The sequence below is a fragment of the Nycticebus coucang genome, chromosome 1 (assembly GCF_027406575.1).
Source record: "Nycticebus coucang isolate mNycCou1 chromosome 1, mNycCou1.pri, whole genome shotgun sequence".
Classification (NCBI taxonomy): Eukaryota; Metazoa; Chordata; class Mammalia; order Primates; family Lorisidae; genus Nycticebus; species Nycticebus coucang.
In genome coordinates, this window is record NC_069780.1 from 90761074 (window position 1) to 90775261 (window position 14188).

Below are 14188 nucleotides of genomic sequence, written 5' to 3' on the forward strand. Positions count from 1 at the left end.
CCTGTCCAGCCTTGAATGGGGAAACATTGTATCATGATGAGAATGGGAAGGACTCAGAGAAATGTTTTCCTCCCTCAACTCTGAGAACCGCCCAGCCAGACATGGTTAGACTAGAATAAGCTGCCCTGTGAAGCGGTCTATTAACAGACCAAAGCAGTTCTCATGAAGGCAATCCTGTACAAACCTCTCTTTCTTGATGCATATTTTTCCTTTAACTATGTTTTATCTTTGTTTCTACAGCTGTAAAGAGGGAAAAATTTAAAATAATAGGAGGAAATGGAACTTCATCCTGAATTTAAGGGCAAATTTCACCCTTAAAATATTAGATCTATGTATGAAAATATATAAATATGTTACCAGCTTTGATTATAAAGAGTGACAAGGATTTTACCAAAGATATAATCATTATGATTTTTTTCTAGAATCAAGCAGAATATAATCAAAATGATGGTGCGATTTTATCATCATGCTATTATACTACTTTCTTTTAGCACATGCTGTACCTGTTTTGAGTGCTATTCTCTCTTTTTGTTGGCTTGAAAAACTCCTACTTATCCTTCAAGACACAGCATAAGTGTCCCCTCCTCTGTGGTATCTTTCCTCTGTTCTCTCTTTTATACATATCATCTCACTGTGCACCATAATTATGTCTAAGAGAACCGTCTCACAAAAGGGACACCATGTATTCCTTTCTGTGTTATCCCTGCTAGACTGTGGGATTCTTAAGAGGATAGTTTATAATTCAGTCATTTGTGCATCTCCAGAAATTGAAACAATGCCTGGCTCATAGGTATTCAATACATATTTATGGAATAAATAAAGGAAGATGTAGGTCTTCTTCTGCTTCCAGTGTATTAATTGAACCAGAACGATAAGAAGGCTAAAGGAAGTTTGCCCTAAGGGCATCTTCTCTAGTAATAGGCCATCTAGAAGGAGAATTCCAATCACCAGGAAGTCCCAGAGGACAGAGAACTGATGGAACTTGAAAATGTATGCCAGAATCCAAATTCAGTAGTCAAAGGTGTGTGAGAGAGGCTCCGTGCCTGTAGCTCAGCAGCTAGGGGGGCAGGCCACATACACCAGGGCTGGCTGGTTCAAACCCAGCCCAGGCCTGCCAAACAGCAATGGCAACTACAACAAAAAAATAGCCGACCAGAGATGTGGTGTGGATGTGGAGAAAAGGGAATACTTCTACATTGTTGGTGGGAATGCAAATTAATATGTTCCTTTTGGAAAGATGTTTGGAGAACACTTAGAGATCTAAAAATAGACCTGCCATTCAATCCTACAATTCCTCTACTAGGTATACATCCAAAAGACCAAAAATCACATTATAACAAAGATATTTGTATCAGAATGTTTATTGCAGCCCAATTCATAATTGCTAAGTCATGGAAAAAGCCTAAGTGCCCATCGACTCATGAATGGATTAATAAATCATGGTATATGTACACCATGGAATATTATGCAGCCGTAAAGAAAGATGGAGACTTTACCTCTTTCATGTTTACGTGGATGGAGCTGGAACATATTCTTCTTAGCAAGGTATCTCAAGAATGGAAGAAAAAGTACCCAATGTACTCAGCCCTAATTTGAAACTAATAATGAAACTAGCTTTCATATGAAAGCTATAACCCAATCTCAGCACAAGAATATAGGGAAAGGGGCAAGGGAGGGGAGGGTAGAGGGGAGGATGGGTGGAGGGAGGGTAATTAGTGGGCCCACACCTACGGTGCATCTTAGAAGGGTACAGATGAAATTTACTAAATGTAGAATATAAATGTCTTAACACAATAATTATGAAAAGGCCAAACTATGTTAACCAGTTTGATGAAAATATTTCAAACTGTATATAAAACCAGCACATTGTACCTAATGATTGTATTATTGTACACAGCTATGATTTAATAAAAAAAAAAAAAAATAGCCGGGCTTTGTGGCAGGTGCCTGTAGTCCCAGCTACTTGGGAGGCTGAGGCAAGAGAATCACTTCAACCCAAGAGTTTGAGATTTCTGTGAGCTTTGGCACCACAGCACTGTACCTACAGTGACAAAGTAAGACTCCGTCTCAAAATAAATAAATAAATATAAAAGGTGGGTGAGAGAGAGGAACTTTTGGGACAACCAATGTTTTCAAGTTTCATAAGATCTCAATCTACCCATCAGCTGACAGAGGTACATTGGTCTGAGCCCTAGGACAAAGCTATCTATGCTAGAAAAGAAAAAAAGAAAAAAAGCTATCTATGCTATTAATACTTAATGGAATTAGTGAAAAATAAGCTGGCTCTTTCCATTTTTCAAGACTAAACTTTTATTACGTCAGGGCAGCTTAAACATTCAATAGCCAATTATATATATATATATATATTTGGGGGGGATGGGGGCAGGGGGTGGGGAGACAGAGTCTCACTATGTTGCCCTGGGTAGAGTGCAATGGGATCACAGCTCACAGCAACCTCAAACTCTTGGGCTGAAGCAATTATCTTGCCTCAACCTCTCAAGTAGCTGGGACTACAGGTGCCTGCTGCAAGGCCCAGCTATTTTTTTCTTGTAGTTGTCATTGTTGTTTGGCAGACCCGGGCTGGGTTTGAATCCACCAGCTCTGGTGTATGTGCCTAGTGCCCCAGCCACTGAGCTACAGGTGCAGAGCCAACAGCCAATTATATCTTCTTATGCAAAAAGGCTTTAAGTTAAACAAAAACCTAAAAAATAAAAGTCCAAACTAGTGCACTTCTCATTAAACTTTTGTTCATGGTTCTTATTTTTCTTAACCACTTCTCTTTCTAGCTCCAGAGAAACACTCTTAATTTCTTTCACATGCCTCAGTTCTGAGACATCAAGAGTTTATCAGATCTCAGAGGAGTTCTTTTGGAGTAAACCCCTCAGGATTTCATTTCCTGTTGCAGGTTGTGACTTCAAGCTCAGTTTCTTCCTCTTTCATCTATCATAGGATGAACTCCCAAAGGAAAAAAGAAAGTAGCCCCTTTTCTTCCTATGTTTCACCCTGCATTTGTTTTTATCTTCAATAAGTATAAGAAACAGAAGAGTGAAAGTAAAGGGAAAAAAGAGGTCACATGGTTCTGTTTCAACACTGAAAGGTCAAAAAGTGTCTAAGCCTAATCTCTCCTACAATTTAAAATAACTACAGAATCACAAGGAGTTTGCATTTTTTCTTTTATTCAATGCTGCTGCTCACCAGCATCTTTATCAACTCTTCTATTATTAAAACCATAGCAACAGTACCACTTCATTTTGATTAAGCCACACAAGTTGTGGCTGTTAAAGTTTGTTACATGTTGACCTGGAATTTTTCCTTGCTGCTCCGCTGTTTTTGTTTATGCAGATCATAAACTTGTTGCAGATAAGAAATATATATTATACTTGCTTGGTCAAACTACTCTGCAGGCAGGACAGGTTATGCATTGGGTAATTTCAAGAGTTCCTTGAACAGGGCGGCGCCTGTGGCTCAGTTGGTAAGGCGCCGGCCCCATATACCGAGGGTGGCGGGTTCAAACCCGGCCCTGGCCAAACTGCAACCAAAAAAATAGCTGGGCGTTGTGGTGGGCGCCTGTAGTCCCAGCTACTCGGGAGGCTGAGGCAAGAGAATCGCTTAAGCCCAGGAGTTGGAGGTTGCAGTGAGCTGTGTGAGGCCGCGGCACTCTACTGAGGGCCATAAAGTGAGACTCTGTCTCTACAAAAAAAAAAAAAAGAGTTCCTTGAACATATGTAGAAATAAACTGTAGTTAAGGCTATAGTTTCTCTTAATACCATATTTGTCATACTCAGAATTTCATAACAATGGGTCTTTAATAAAATGGAATAAATCTATGCAGTGAAAAAATGATACTATTGTAAAGATGTTCATAAAATATAGTTAATATTGACATAATATTGGATTCTGTGATATTTGATGATCTCCTTTTGTTCCTAATTGAACTGAATATAACAAAGCATGAACATACAAAGATGTTGATGCTTTTATTACTGAAACTATTAGCTGTGTTAAAGTAACAAGAGTAGGTATTTATATTTAAGGCAACCCACTCATCCCAGACTGGGAGCTTATTAATTTATTAGCCAGACATAAAACTCACCGAGACATAGCTTACAATGCAATCAAAATGACATGATTCACATTCTGAATAATATTAGAGCAAGTGGTTACATAAGAATGCTGGCAGAGTGGTCTTTCCAGTTTTAATAGCGACTGTGGAATTCTTGTGACATTCCTGGTAATGTAGTATAAATGATTAGAAGAGCTATTATTTGTGCATAAGATAAACCCAACTTAATTATATCCATCCACCACTCGACAATATGTTCAGTCCTTTTATATGCATTGAGAAATCACACGTGTATGTCTCAAACAAAACCAGTAGGGAAAATTTTCATTATTAAACTCAATACAAACCTTTCTTCATCCTTAATAGTATTAAAAGTTGTACTCTCACAGTTTATAGAAAGACATTACACTTACTTCCCTCCCCTTTTTAATCACTAGTCTGAAGAGTCTCAGTTTTTGTTCCTGGCACATGCTGTTATAAACTAGAAAATTCTTTTTTTTTTTAATTTAATTTAATTTATTTATTTATTAATTGTTGCCCTCAGTAAAGTGCCCTAGTGTCACAGCTCACAGCAACCTCCAGTTCTTGGGCTTAGGCAATTCTCTTGTCTCAGCCTCCCAATGCCCAGCTATCTTTTGTTGCAATTTGGCCAGAGCCAGGTTCAAACCTGCTACCCTCAGTATATAGGGCCAGTGCCCTACTCACTGAGCCACAGGCACTGCCCTAAACTACAAAATTCTTAAGAGCAGTTGGTGAAGAGCTTGAGAGGTGAGCCATGGGCTCTGGGCTGAGGCAGAGCCTGGTGTGCACAGCTCTACAACCTGCTGGCTGTGTGAGCTCTGGGGAGGTAATCACTGCAAGCTGCAGTTTACTCCATCATATAATTCAGGTAATAATAGCTGTTCTATAATAGCATTGTTACAAGCATTAAGTGAAATAAAATCTATCAAATTAGCATTTAACACAATGCCTGGTGTATAGTTTTAAATGCTTAACCAGTGTTACCTATAATTAGATAACAAAGTGAAAATTTGAGAAAAACAGGGGAATAATCACAAGCTAAAGCTACCATTTTTAACTAAAAAAGTTAGCCATTTTAATACTAAGTCAATGAATATTCTCTCTCATGCTGTCTCTAGACTTTAGAAGATATAAAAATTTTATAATTGTTATAAAATTCTGTTGGAAATTAGAATTTCTTAAGACAACCTACTAGATTACATTTTTATTTTCTCACAAGCAAAATTTCATCCCTACAAATAAAATACCTATTTTTATTTTGCCAAAATCTTTTTGACAAAATAAGTATATTCATTTTACAAGTAAATGTACATGTCAGGCTTGTATTTAACTTAAATCCTTTAGTAGATGTAGAAAACAATTTTTCAATGTTCACTAATTGACTATGAGCTTGTGTGACTGAATATAAGCCATGATTCAATTCCTGTTGAGAATTAACCTTAAGTTATGATCGAGAATAAGGAAAATTATAATTAGCAAGTTGCCAAATTACATCCTGAGATGTTTGTTTCTTAACATTTTGTCCCAAATTTCATATTTCATTGAACTGTGGTAATACTAATATTCTGAATATTAAGCTTAACCATCTAAAGGATTTTAGTTTTGTATTTAAGAAACAATTAATCAATGCATTTTCATTAACCACACCTGAGGGAAATCTCCCAATTTGGACTTGATGCAGGGCAACACTACTAACCGTTGTCATAGCCACAGATGTGTTATGAACCTAGGAGATCAAATCAAAATGGTGAGAAAAATTCACAATGTTTTCTAGTGTTCTTATTATAATATTTCAAACTAAGTAATTTGATTGTGTAAATGAAAGTACACCAACTGGAGATTGGATTAAAGATGGCGACCGAGTAACAGCTTCCCTGCAACTGGGCACCGTGAGTCTGGGGAGATAAGACTCCAGACATCTCTGGCTTGTGATATCTGCCTACAATCATCCCTTTGAGGATACAGGGAGTCAGCAAGGGACTTCTGGACCCCAAGAGGAGGACAAAAGCAGTGGGAAACTGGCAAGTGGTTGCATGTGTTTGATCAACCTAATCACGCCGGCAACCATGAGTACAAGCAGCAGTGAGACTGCAAACCAGAAAACCCTTCCCTGTGAACTATTTCAGTGTTTTTGGCCTTGGCACTCAGTTGAACTGCCTTGGGGAGAGCTTTTAGGCAGGAGCGCGGAGAACTTTGGGCATTGTCTGGGTCCCCAACAGAGCCACTGAGCTGGGCTGCAGGGAGCCATTGTCTGAGAGAACTACCCTGGCAAGCTCCACCCTCCGGGTCCCAGAGCAAGGAGTGGGGGGGACCTAGTAGCCTAGCAACCAGCAGCCTAAAGGTGGGGACTGAGCTGCCTTACAGCCTTAACCCTTAGGGGCAGAGTGAGACGTTTTTGGCACACTGGAGGCTCGGGCTGTTGCCCTGAGTAGAGTGCCGTGGTGTCACAGCCCATAGCAACCTCAAATTCCTGGGCTTGGTGCTGCCTGGACCTCCATACGATCTGTGCCATGACCCCACACCAAACGGGCCTCTGCATGCCCTGACCAGGAACTGCAAGAGCCGTGCAACCCTGTGCCCTCCCTCCTGTGTCCTCCCAGCCTCCACACTGGCCCGCTCATTTGGCCAGGGATACTGGTAGCTGCGTACCCTCTGGAGCCCTCCCTGCCTCTACGCAGAGCCCTTCTCCTGGCCAGAGACTGCTGAAGACTTGGGTTTTCTGTGCCAAAGTCACTGGGGGCCAGGCACTCCCAGAACTGTGTGCACCACCTCCCGCCCTGTTGCTGGATCCAGGTTTGTCACACGCTGGAGGTGCTTGCACAACCAGAACTCCCTAGCTGGAGCAGCCCCAGAGGAACTACACAGGGTCACTCCGTACAAAGATCAAGCAACAATAGAGTGATCCTGCTGGGATCTAATCTTGGAGATACACCTCCCCAACTCTGAGGACAGACAGAGGCAATGGTGAAAAACAATCATGAGGCAAAATCAACAGAAAAACTCTGGCAATATGAATAATCAGAGTAGATCAAATCCCCCAAAGATCAATGGGGCAGACACAGCACAAGATCCTATGCATAAACAAATAGCTGAGATGTCTGAAATCGAATTCAGAATCTGGATAGCAAACAAGATTGAATTAGAACTCCAAGCAGTAAACCAAAAGATATCTCAAGAATTCAACAAATTCAAAGACCAAATGACCAAAGATTTTGACACATTGAGATAAGAAGTTGCATCCCTCAAAGATCTGAGAAACACAGTAGAATCCCTCAGTAACAGAATGGAGCAAGCAGAAGAAAGGATTTATGACATTGAAGACAAAGTTTTCGAATGCTCCCAAACTCTCAAAGAGGAAGAGAAATGGAGGGCAGAAACAGATCACTCTCTCAGAGAGCTCTGGGATAATTTGAAGAAAATCAATATTCGTATTATAGGGATCCCCAAAAGTGACGAAGTGGCTTCACAAGGCACAGAGTCTCTTCTCTATGAGATTATGAAGGAGAACTTTCCAGACATGCCAAGAGATTCTGAAATTCAGATAGCAGACAGTTTCAGAACTCCAGCACAACTCAACCCGAATAAGACATCCCCCAGACACATCATAATCAATTTCACTAAAGTTAATATGAAGGAGAAAATTCTGAAAGCTGCAAGACAAAAGAAAACCATTACCTACAAGGGGAAGAATATTAGAATAACTGCAGATCTCTCTGCTGAAACCTTTCAAGCTAGAAGAGGATGGTCATCGACTTTTAATCTCCTAAAACAAAATAACTTTCAACCCAGGATCCTATACCCAGCTAAACTGAGTTTCATTTATGATGGAGAAATTAAATACTTCAATGACATTCACATGTTGAAGAAATTTGCCATAACTAAACCAGCTCTCGAGGATATTATCAGACCTATCCTCCATAAAGACCAGCATAATCCTTCACCACAAAAGTAAGATCACCCAGAAAATTTTGATTAAATTCCAACATCTACAGTCACAAAAGGATTAAAAATGTCCACTGGACTCTCGAAAGGCTTATCAATATTCTCAATTAATGTGAATGGTTTAAACTGTCCTCTAAAGAGGCACAGGTTGGCTGACTGGATACAAAAACTCAAGCCAGATATCTGCTGCATACTAGAATCACATCTTACATTAAAAGACAAATGTAGACTCAAGGTGAAGGGATGGTCATCTATATTCCAGGCAAATGGAAAGCAGAAAAAAGCAGGAGTTGCAATCCTGTTTGCAGACGCAATAGGCTTTAAACCAACAAAAATAATTAAGGATAAGGATGGACACTTCCTACTTGTTAAAGGTAAAACTCAATATGATGAGATCTCTATTATTAATATTTATGCACCCAACCAGAACGCACCTCAATTTATAAGAGAAACTCTAACATACATGAGCAAGTCAATTTCCTCCACTTCCATAGTAGTTGGAGATTTTAACACCCCTTTAGCAGTGCTGGATAGACCCTCCAAAAAGAAGCTAAGCAAAGAAATTTTAGATTTAAACTCAACCATTCAACATCTGGACTTAATGGACATCTACAGAACATTTCATCCCAACAAAACTGAATACACATTCTTCTCATCAGCCCATGGAACATACTCCAAAATCGACCACATCCTAGGCCACAAATCTAACCTCAGCAAATTTCAAAAAACAGAAATTATTCCTTGCATCTTCTCAGACCATCATGGAATAAAAGTTGAACTCAATAACAACAGGAACCTGCATACCCATACAAAAACATGGAAGCTAAACAACCTTATGCTGAAGCATAGATGGGTTATAGACGAGATTAAGAAGGAAATCACCAAATTTTCGGAACAAAACAACAATCAAGACACAAATTACCAGAACCTCTGGGATACTGCAAAGGCAGTCTTAAGAGGGAAATTTATAGCTCTGCAAGCCATCCTCAAGAAAACGGAAAGAGTGGAAGTTAATAACTTAATGGGACATCTCAAACAACTGGATAAGAAAGAACATTCCAACCCCAAACCCAGCAGAAGAAAAGAAATAACCAAAATCAAAGCAGAGCTAAATGAAATTGAAAACAAAAGAATTATACAACAGATCAATAAATCCAAAAGTTGGTTTTTTTAAAAGATCAATAAAATAGATAAACCTTTAGCCAACCTAACCAGAAAAACAAGAGTAAAATCTCTAATTTCATCAATCAGAAATGGTAATGATGAAATAACAACAGACCCCTCAGAAATTCAAAAATCCTTAACGAATACGACAAGAAACTCTACTCTCAGAAATACGAAAATCTGAAAGAAATCGACCAACACCTGGAAGTACACTACCTACCAAGACTTAGCCAGAACGAAGTGGAAATGTTGAACAGGCCTATATCAAGTTCTGAAATAGCACCAACTATACAAAATCTCCCTAAAAAGAAAAGCCCAGGACCAGATGGCTTTACATCAGATTTCTACCAAACCTTTAAAGAAAACTAGTACCTATACTACTAAACCTCTTCCAAAATATAGAAAAAGGAGGAATATTACCCAACACATTCTATGAAGCAAACATCACCTCAATCCCCAAACCAGGGAAAGACCCAACAAGAAAAGAATATTATAGACCAATATCACTAATGAATATTGATGCTAAAATACTCAATAAGATGCTAACAAACAGAATCCAACAACACATCAAAAAAATTATACACATGACCAAGTGGGATTTATCCCAGGGTCTCAAGGCTGGTTCTATAGATTTTCAAACGTAAATCTATAAATGTAATTCAACACACAAACAAACTAAAAAATAAGGACCATATGATTCTTTCAATTGATGCAGAAAAAGCTTTTGATAATATCCAGCATCCCTTCATGATCAGAACACTTAAGAAAATTGGTATAGAACGGACATTTCTTAAACTATAGAGGCCATCTACAGCAAACCCACAGCCAATATCATATTGAATAGAGTTAAATTGAAATCATTTCCACTTAGATCAGGAACCAGGCAAGGTTGCCCATTGTCTCCATTGCTCTTTCACATTGTAATGGAAGTTTTAGCCATTGCAATTAGGGAAGAAAAGGCGATCAAGGGTATCCACAAAGGGTCAGAATAGATCAAACTTTCACTCTTTGCAGATGATATGATCGTATATCTGGAAAACACTAGGGATTCTACTACAAAACTTTTAGAAGTGATCAAGGAATACAGCAATGTCTCAGGCTACAAAATCAACACCCATAAATCTGTAGTCTTTATATATACCAACAATAAGCAAGCGGAACAAACAGTCAAGGACTCTATTCCTTTCACAGTAGTGCCAAAGAAGATGAAATATTTGGGAGTATACCTAACAAAGGATGTGAAAGATCTATACAAAGAGAACTATGAATCCTTAAGAAAAGAAATAGCTGAAGATGTTAACAGATGGAAAGACATACCATGCTCATGGCTGGGAAGAATCAACATTGTTAAATTGTCCATACTACCCAAAGCAATATGCAATTTTAATGCAATTCCTATTAAAGCTCCATTGTCATATTTTAAAGATCTTGAAAAAATAATACTTTGTTTTATATGGAATCAGAAAAAACCTCGAATAGCCAAAACATTACTCAGCAATAAAAACAAAACAGGAGGAATCACGCTACCAGACCTCAGACTGTACTATAAATCGATAGTGATCAAAACAGCATGGTACTGGCACAAAAGCAGAGAAATAGATGTCTGGAACAGAATAGAGAATCAAGAGATGGATCCAGCTACTTACCATTATTTGATCTTTGACAAGCCAATTAAAAACATTCAGTGGGGAAAAGATTCCCTATTTAACAAATGGTGCTGGGTAAACTGGCTGGCAACCTGTAGAAGATTGAAAATGGACCCACACCTTTCACCATTAACTAAGATAGACTCTCACTGGATAAAAGATTTAAACTTAAGACATGAAAGTATAAAAATACTTGAAGAAAGTGCAGGGAAAACTCTTGAAGGAATCAGCCTGGGTGAATATTTTATGAGGAGGACTCCCCAGGCAATTGAAGCAGTGTCAAAAATACACTACTGGGACCTGATCAAACTAAAAAGCTTCTGCACAGTCAAGAACATAGTAAGTAAAGCAAGCAGACAGCCTCAGAATGGGAGAAAATATTTGCAGGTTATACCTCCGATAAACGTCTAATAACCAGAATCCACAGAGAACTCAAACGTATTAGCAAGAAAAGAACACGTGATCCCATCTCAGGGTGGGAAAGGGACTTGAAGAGAAACTTCTCTAAAGAAGACAGATGCACAATCTACAAACATATGAAAAAAAGCTCACCATCCTTAATCATCAGAGAAATGCAAATCAAAACTACTTTGAGATACCACCTAACCCCAGTAAGAGTAGCCCACATAACAAAATCCCAAAACCAGAGATGTTGGCGTGAATGTGGAGAAAAGGACACACTTCTACACTGCTGGTGGGAATGCACACTAATACGTTCCTTCTGGAGGGATGTTTGGAGACTACTTAGAGACCTAAAAATAGACCTGCCATTCGATCCTATAATTCCTTTACTAGGTTTATACCCCAAAGGCCAAAAGTCACAATATAACAAAGACATCTGTACCAGAATGTTTATTGCAGCCCAATTCATAATCGCTAAGTCATGGAAGAAGCCCAAGTGTCCATCAACCCACAAATGGACTAGCAAATTGTGGTACATGTATACCATGGAATATTATGCAGCCTTAAAGAAAGATGGAGACTTTACCTCTTTCATGTTTACATGGATGGAGCTGGAACATATTCTTCTTAGCAAAGTATCTCAGGAATGGAAGAAAAAGTATCCTTTGTACTCAGCTCTGCTATGAAGCTAAATTATAACTTTCACATGAAGACTATAACCCAACTATAGCACAAGACTATGGGGAAAGGGCCAAGGAAGGGGAAGGGAGGCGGGATGTTTTGGTGGCGGGAGGGTAATGGGTGGGGCCACACCTACGGTGCGTCTTAGAATGGGTACAGGCGAATCTTACTAAATGCAGAATACAAATGCCTACATACAGTAACTAAGAAAATGCCATGAAGGCTATGTCGAACAGTTTGATGAAAATATTTCACATTGTATGTGAAACCCACACATTGTACCCCTTGATTGCACTAATGTGCACAGCTATGATTTAACAACAAAAAAAGTTAAAAAAAAAAATCAAGAAAGCAGTACTCCAAAAAAAAAAAAAAAGAAAGTACACCAACTATCTTCAGATTGTAGGTGTTATGTTGATCAATATAGTAAGCCACAAGCCCAAGTGTCTACGTAAGTTTAATTTTAATTCATTAAAATTTAAACTCAATACTTCAGTCCTACTAACCACACTTTAAGTTCTCAGTAGCCCCACGTAGCCAGCAGCTCCAATATTGGAAAGTGCTGATGTTTCCTTCATAAAAGGAAGTTCTATGGGATAGCACTAGAGTTTCTATTTTCTATTGTAATAAAAATTAAGGTGAAAAGAATTACTAAAATTGCATGGATAGTAATTAGTCATTTTTTTCTCCTTTACATTCTCTTGTTTAATCTTTTTTTCCCCCTCTTTCTGTTCATTTGCTCTTCATAGCAATATAATTTTTCCCAATAATGATTTTAGTTTAAAAATGCAGTAAATTTATTTTAACTTAGAATCAATCTTATGTTTTCTAAGAAATACTAGATGACATAAAAGATATCTTAAACACTTGAGTGTTAGATGAATATTTCATTATAAGTGTAATTTGAAATTAAAGTGCAATGGGACAAAACAAGTTAACAAATTTCATTATGATGTGTGGTACTTTTTAATCATACTTTTCTTTTCTCATAGTTTCAAAGAATGATGCATATCAGGGTTGTCTCTCCACACCAACCTTTCTCAAGAAAAGTGGCTACGCTTGATACTCCCTGGGACATTTTACCAGTAGCAGGAACCCTTGGGCCCCAAAGCAGAAGGTCTGCATCCCCTTGGTGGCTCATCTGTGCCCGAGACAGCCACCTCCTTTGGCCTCCTCCTTTCTCTGTCAGTCTCGGTACACTGTGTTCTCACTCTGCAATTTCTCTCCAGGACAGCGCTTTCTCTCTTTCTGTTTTTAGATTGTCCTATAGGAGTGACTCAACTTCAATTTAAACAAGAATGACTTCACTTCAGTCCCAATCTATCAACAAGCTTTTACTGAGAGTCCTTCATTGGTTCAACCATTTAAAAAATTGGTTCCCACAAGGCAATTAGTTCTCTGCCATTTGTTCCATTAGCCTGAACTTGAGAGAGGATAAAAATCTTTAATACAGTAAAAACACAATGTACAATAGTGTTTCTTAGCATTTTTCTTATTATCAACCCCTGCCCCCACGGAGATTTATTTAGACAGGTTTCTTCCTAATCTCCCACCATGAAACGTGAATGCTCAAGATTTACCATATATGTAATGACTACATGTGTATCAGTGCTTTATACAATACAAAAAGGAAGTTTTCACCTTCAAAAATTCAAATTGTAGTCCCTTGCTTTCTGTGATAATGTTTAATTATCAAAGGAGTTGAAACACTAGGAGTTGTTGTTATTTAAGATCCTTTTCCTCTGTTGCAATGAGCCATGTATATTTCAAAGCTTACAGCTTGCTTGAGTATGGAGATTAGGAACATATTTTACCTCCTGCATACATCATAATTTGCATATATCAATACCTTAATAAGGAAATAACTTCACTGGACTTTCCCAGATGTCACAGTATCTAAAATCATTAGCCCTTGGACTTTGAGATTTTATGTCGTTCTACTCTGACAATTTTATTCAAGAGCTCACAGGCCTGGAATAATTGTGGAAGGAAGAAAGACAAGTACAGGAAGGCAGGAGGGGAGAAATGGGTGTAGATCCCTAGATGACGGCGTGTGCTGCGTCTTTAACCTTCCAATAACCATTCATTTAAACCCAATAGGCAATAATTTACCCATATCTCTTTTGAAACCTCCTAACTCAATATTTGGCACCTGGACACTATCTCTTACTCTCCCAATCTTAATTATTAAAATCTCCCATCATTTCCTAAAAAAAAATAATATTCAAATATTGAGCACTGCATGTAATTTGAGAAAGTCAGTCATACC